Source organism: Myxine glutinosa, chromosome 5 (genome assembly GCF_964187855.1).
Source record: "Myxine glutinosa chromosome 5, kmMyxGlut1.1, whole genome shotgun sequence".
Lineage (NCBI taxonomy): Eukaryota > Metazoa > Chordata > Myxini > Myxiniformes > Myxinidae > Myxine > Myxine glutinosa.
In genome coordinates this window covers 203881540-203887833 of record NC_136265.1, presented here as the reverse complement: position 1 = coordinate 203887833, position 6294 = coordinate 203881540, and the positions used below count along the sequence as shown (strand labels likewise).

The 6294-nt window shown below is 44.2% G+C and overlaps 1 protein-coding gene across 3 annotated transcripts in view; it reads left to right on the top strand.

The window, feature by feature from the left end:
• The first annotated feature begins 913 nt into the window (after positions 1–913).
• Positions 914–6294, top strand: part of LOC137418869 (galactoside alpha-(1,2)-fucosyltransferase 2-like) — an 89745-nt gene continuing 84364 nt past the window's right edge. For 2 of the 3 annotated variants that reach the window (XM_078779386.1, XM_078779384.1), the window contains exon 1: positions 914–1014. The gene's annotated coding sequence lies outside the window, so the exon portion shown is untranslated. Of the gene's footprint in view, positions 1015–1054; positions 1278–6294 lie in introns of those variants that run through there. The other variant, XM_078779385.1, reaches the window with a different exon arrangement.

Here is a 6294-nt window from a genome sequence, read left to right as displayed (position 1 = left end):
CCACATTAGCGGCGGGGATCCAGCACCACATGAGCGGCGGGGATCCAGCACCACATGAGCGGCGGGGATCCAGCACCACGAGCGGCGGGGATCCAGCACCACATGAGCGGCGGGGATCCAGCACCACATGAGCGGGGATCCAGCACAGATTGACCACAGATCCGCTCCAACTAGCAATGTTGATCAGGTGCAGTACTTCGAGCACCAGGTCAAATCTGCATCCCTCCTTTAGAGACTCCAGAACCTTAAGTGCAGAGAGGGAATCAGAAAAGATCACGGCACTGAGAGGGTTGAATTCGATTTGCCATTCCAGAGCAAATACGATAGCAAAGAGTTCCGCTGTGAAGACGGAGAGATGATCAGATCACCTCTTAGCCTTTGTCACATGAACATCACTGACATACAATGTCAACTGTGGGACCTTGTACAGAAAGGTGTGTTTCTTTATAAATCATGGCCAATCAATTGAATTGGCCACAGGTGGACTCCAGTCAAGTTGTAGAGACATCTCAAGGATGATCAAAGGAAATGGGATGTACCTGAGCCCCCCAAGCCCTCTCCCTCCCACACATCTCCCTACTCTCAAATGTTGTGTTTGTGTGCTTCCCCTTCTCTCCCCATCTTGTCTTCCGCGCCCTCTTTTTATATATTTTGTTTGTCTGGTTGATTTGTTTGTGAAATAAATGTTAGCTCTTTCACGAGCCTCGATTCAGCATACAAAAAAAACAACAAAAAAAAAAAACAACAACAACAAAAAAAAACAACAATGTTTCACTCACTGAATGTTTCACTCACTGAATGTTTCACTCACTGAATGTTTCGCTCCCTGATTGTGACCAATGCAAGAACCAACAGCAGGTAAACAAAGGGTGAACTCCCTTTACCGATATCATTAAACTACGCCCATTTTCGATGAAACGTTTGCTTGTGACGTGACATTTATATACGGCAACACCTGTTGTCATGAAACCTGGAGTACCGGCGTACCTTCCGCTTGCTTTTCACGTAATACAGGTGAGGATTTGTAAGATTTAATTTGAAGTCAAGACGTCTGATTAACAATTAGCATTCGTAAATACAACAGAAATTATTAATTATAGACAAAAGCTTTTGGCCTTGTGACCTGCTGAATCGTAATTGTAAAATCGTTTAGAATACCGAGAGCAACTCGTACCTGACTCGGTGGTGTAATGGTTCGAGCGTCTACTCTATGGGTGGGATGTCGGCCGTTGGAATCCCGACCAAGTCATACCAAAGACTTAAAAAGTGCATCTATGGTAGGTAGTACGTGTGGTATATATGGACATGCAAACGTTCCCATTTTACTGTGAGTTTTTCCGTGACTATTACCGTTTTCTGGGTCATCAAGTCGCCCGACGTCACGGTCATGCATCAAGGTGCATTTTGATAGGTAACTAGAACGGCACTCGGTATGGAGAGCGCACACCTCTGCCAGGCTCAACACTTTACGTTTTGTATTCCACTTATAGGCCGGATCTGGATTCGGACCTGAACCAAAATCGAATCGATTCGTTCTTGTCACACACTCAATCGATCCACCAAGTTGGGTCCGAATCCGTCCATGACTTTTTGAGATATTTTGTTCACAGACAGACAGACAAACAGGCAGAGACACAAACAGCCAAACAGACAGACAGACAGGGGTAGACAGGCAGACAGGGTGAAAACATAACCTCGATCCACTTTCGATGGCGCAGGTAATGAATGGATGACAATGGAATTTGTACAGGTGCAGTAATTGCAACGTGCTGATTCCTTCCGTTGTTCAGCATTTAAAAACGATCGCCCATGTCCATGGACTTTGGACAAACAACCATTAGTTGGTAATAATGACGCAGGCTTTGATGGTCTAAATGGGCTACTCGATGGTACAATGGCTGACAGGTGTGTACACTCACCTCTGAGCTGTCGAGCCAAGGTTCGAATCCTGACATGTTGGCGTTTCACAGGCAGGGTAATTCATCAATGTGTGTGACGTCCCTCGGATGAACGTTAAACCGGGAGTCCCATCTTAGACACAGGGCCATAGGGTGGATATCTATTTTTTTTTTTGATTTCATCACCTGAACCTAGGGATTTGGCAAGAAGGGTGTGGGATGAAGCCTTATGACCTCCAAAACATCTTGTTTTTTTTCACAAGCGATATCGTGGTACGTTACCGAGAACCGCTGCCCCAAAACACCAGTATACACCAATTGTATGTTACATTTGAAATACCCATTTACACAGTAAAAAAACAACACAAACTATATGATGTCATGTTCACATTGGTCTTGGCAGCAATATTTATTAATTCAGACCCCCAAAAGTAGTAAAAATGTTGTTTTAACGACTTGGTAAAATAACATGCTGTTGATGCATTTATCAGAAAGTCATGTTTTTGGACCTTAAAACCTGCATAATTTTAAATTTTTGTACAATATTTGTGATTGGTGTTGCTACTACGATCCATGGTGGTTTACCAATGCTATTTTGAAACTGTTAATAGGTCCAATAAGTGTGTAAGGGGTGATATTTTAACCCATCAAAGACAATTACGCGGCGTACAAGCGAACCAGTGCGCATTCACGTCATGATAAACTCGAGATGGGCTGAACTATGGCCACAATTTGTCTCTTCGGCTTGGTCATGTTGAAACTTGTCCAAAACATCATACAAATAGTGCAGTTATTTCATCCTCTTCAGCATCAGAGTCTTCCTCATCTTCAGATCTGGAGTCTTTATCATCATTCTTATCATCAAAGTCAACATGGCCAGTTATGTTTGAGCAGTCGTTCCTGCCGCACTTGCACAAATCTGTGCACGGAATGTTATTCTGTCGGCAAGTGCATGTAGTTTCGTTGCTGCATCGTGTCTTCTTGCAGCTTCCAGTGCAGTTAGCAAGCTCCATCACGCTGTCTGGTGCAGGTGGAAGTGTCATCCAGTCTATGGCAAGTTCCTCTTCCATCATCCATCCATAGCCATCAGGGTCGGCAATGTCAGGGATGGGCTGCAGGCTCCTCTTGTAAATTCCTGAAATATTGAAGTGATCAATAACATTAAGAATGGAGATATACATATTTCCAAAACAACATCAGAGGTATATCATTAACACTAATAACAGAACAATCATATTATTGGGAAATTCTGTGTAGAGAAACATGCGAAATCCAAAACATCCTGCTCTGACTGAGTGTGGAGCAAAAAAACCTCTGGATCATCTACATGTCATGTTATCTTAACCACTCAACTGTACAGATAGTTACTTCAATTACTCTTTCAAATAGACCTGTTAATTTTGAACATTTACAAAGCATTGTTGTGACATTCAATATTTTGTTTTCAATTCAATAAACTTTCCAAATAATCATCTTCATTAACACATGCTGCACCATATACTAGTACTCCTGTCCAAACATAAATTACAGGTGACGTTCAATATTCAAAGAAACAACCAATTAACTTACCAGCTTGGTAATTGGCTCTCTTGATGTGCTGTCTCAGGGCATCTTGGTTGGGAGGCATTGTGATCTCAGACGTTCTAGCAAGACGAAACATGTTGTACCTGGCCTCATTCACAGTAGTGATATTGTGCTGTCCATATAACTTGCAGACAAATGTCTCCAGTGCTTCCATCATGTCTGGATGTATGTCAAACCGTTCTCCAAGGTCCTTCAAGGCACCGCACAGCTCTGGATTCTTTAGTATGATGCCTTTAAAGGCTTAGTATAAAGGCTTTTTGCCTTTGCCATAGAAGGCGCTTACACTATCACAGCCAGTAAAACAGTGTAGGCCTATCAAAGCTTGGCTGACATCATCCCCAATGCTATCGTAGATTGCTTTCAAGTCAATTGTCCTAAGGTTGACTCCCTTTCCTGTGTGGAAATATAGATGTGCAGAGATTTGGGGTACTAAGGCTATGCCGATTATGAACACATCTGTATCCGGACTAACGATGATGACGTCATTGCTTGTGTGTGCTGCATGCGCGGCATGGAGGAACATCCGTGTGTCCGCCTCTTCATGCGTCGAATTTAGTGATGGCTCTTCTTTCACTTCAACTACCTGATCTGGAGTGCTGCTTCCTGTGAAGATATGGCATTTGGTTCCATGTGCCAAGAACACTGTAATTCCTCTGAGGTATGCTGTCTTGACCTTACTCCACATCTCAAACAAGTATTCGATTAGCGACTCCTTGTTGTCACCGTTGGAGAGGAACTTCTTCCATTGTTGAGGAAGGGACTGGCCATATATTCGCATCACTTGAGACCCTCTGGCTGCTCTCTTCTCTCGCTCGGCATTCTTAATCGATACCTTTCGGTAAGTATCGGTTACGAAATGGATCTCACTGGACTTGTTGCCCTCTGCTCCCTTGACAAGGCGCTTCAGTATTTCGTGGGCCAGATTGAGAAATGTCCTTTCCCCGGTGAGTTTGTTGATATTCAATTTCTGTATCATTGCCATACCATCCATTACATACATGCCTCCTACTGGAATATCAACCACAGGTTTCTCTGCCTGACTTTCAAGTGCATGAAGTAGGTTGGCTTTGTTGGTCTTGACGAGGCAGCCTTGCACACTTGCCAAAGGAAGAGGTAGTGGGCCAAGAGAATAGGACATTAACTCTTGAAGATCAATTTTCCGGAACTGCCCGATGACAACAAGCCTTGCTAAGAGATTTCTGTCAGCCTTCAAAGCCACATCCTTTCCACGAATTTTCTTTTTCACAGCCTTAGACATGTTGGTGAATGTCTTAAGTTTCAGTTTCTTCATTGAGCCAAACAGGTCGACTGTCTCCGTCTGAAGTCGTTCTTTACATAGGGTGGTGAACTCTGTTTCTCCTCTTTCATATGCTGTGTTTAGATCTTCCTGAACTTCTCTCGTAGCCACCACACCAGATGTAACATGAACCAAGTCCTCTCCATCATATTCAAATGGATTAATCATGCTGTTTGTCATCTCGATTATTTTGTCAACATCAGCTTTGTCACGTAGCATGCGACTTTGTAGTAGATCGGAGCGTGTTGAGCTGTGCTCTTCATATCTGGACTTCCCTGCCATAACCTCGCATTCCCGTGCAATTGACCCCCTCGCGTGGTGTGACCAAATCCATCAGTTAACTGTCCCCTTGCTGGTAGTGAAACCGGTCATTCCCCCCTTGGTCTTGGAATCCCTGTTTGCTGTCTGCTCAATGGTCTGGTCGCAGGCGATTTGGGCAAAAGCTTTGTCGCTTCTCTGGGTAGCGAAATCACCCTCCATAAATTTCTGATGAATGGCGGGATGGGTCTGCTGAACATCTGACATTTCCAGCCAGTATACTGGAAGGTATCTGCTATAATTAATGTGATCATAGGCAAATATCCATGGAAGCATACATCGTATGCTGGCGAGGTGAACATCCCAGTTGGCTTCTCGTGTCCCTCTAATGAATAGCAAGAGAAGCTCCACCGTCTCAATGTATGAACTCCAGAAGCGAAATGTTGGTTTGGTGTCACTTGCTTCTAAGAATTTGTCAAAGGAGGTTTTGAAGTCTTTGAACTTGTCACTGTTGAGAATGACATGGTAGTTTGGATGTGGGAAAGCTTCAGCTAAGTTTGACAAAAGTTCCTTCACTCTACCCGCCTCATGTTCTGGAATAGATTCAAAATATGCATCCAGAAGCATCTGCTGCATCGCGTCTGACATCAGCTTATGGGCTCGAACTGCCCTGTTGTAATGCTTGCCGCTGAACACTCCATTCACAGACCCCACTGCAACAATCTCTGACTCAACCAGGATGTCTTGGAGACCACCATCTCGAAATCTCTTTCCAATACAGCCAAGAAAGGACATTGCAGTGTGGAATGCCCCAAGTCGAATTACCAGTCTCTTCATGAACTGTGCATTCTTCCATCTAATGAGCTGTGCCTTGCAATAGATGGCTTGGTCAATGACAATGACGACTGCTTCCAACTGTAACTTGTCGGCGATCTGAACACTTCTCTGCAGTATTGTTAGTACCATATTCATTTCAGTCGGAGTGGCATCAATGACAGGGAGATACCCTATCACGCTCTTTGGTGGAACTTCAACACAAGACACTAGTTGGTTGAATCCTGTCCAAGATGGCAGAGTCCCGTCAATGCTGTACTTGGTGATGTGGTATGCTAGGTCTATCGTCTGAGGGTGCTGGAGTAATGGGAAGTACGTTGCTCGATCCAATGGAACGCTGGTTGCGAATGGAGCGGGTCCTTCTTTTTTCCCTCCATAATATGTGGCAAGGTTCACTGCAGGTGGCTGCATCGATCTCTCCCG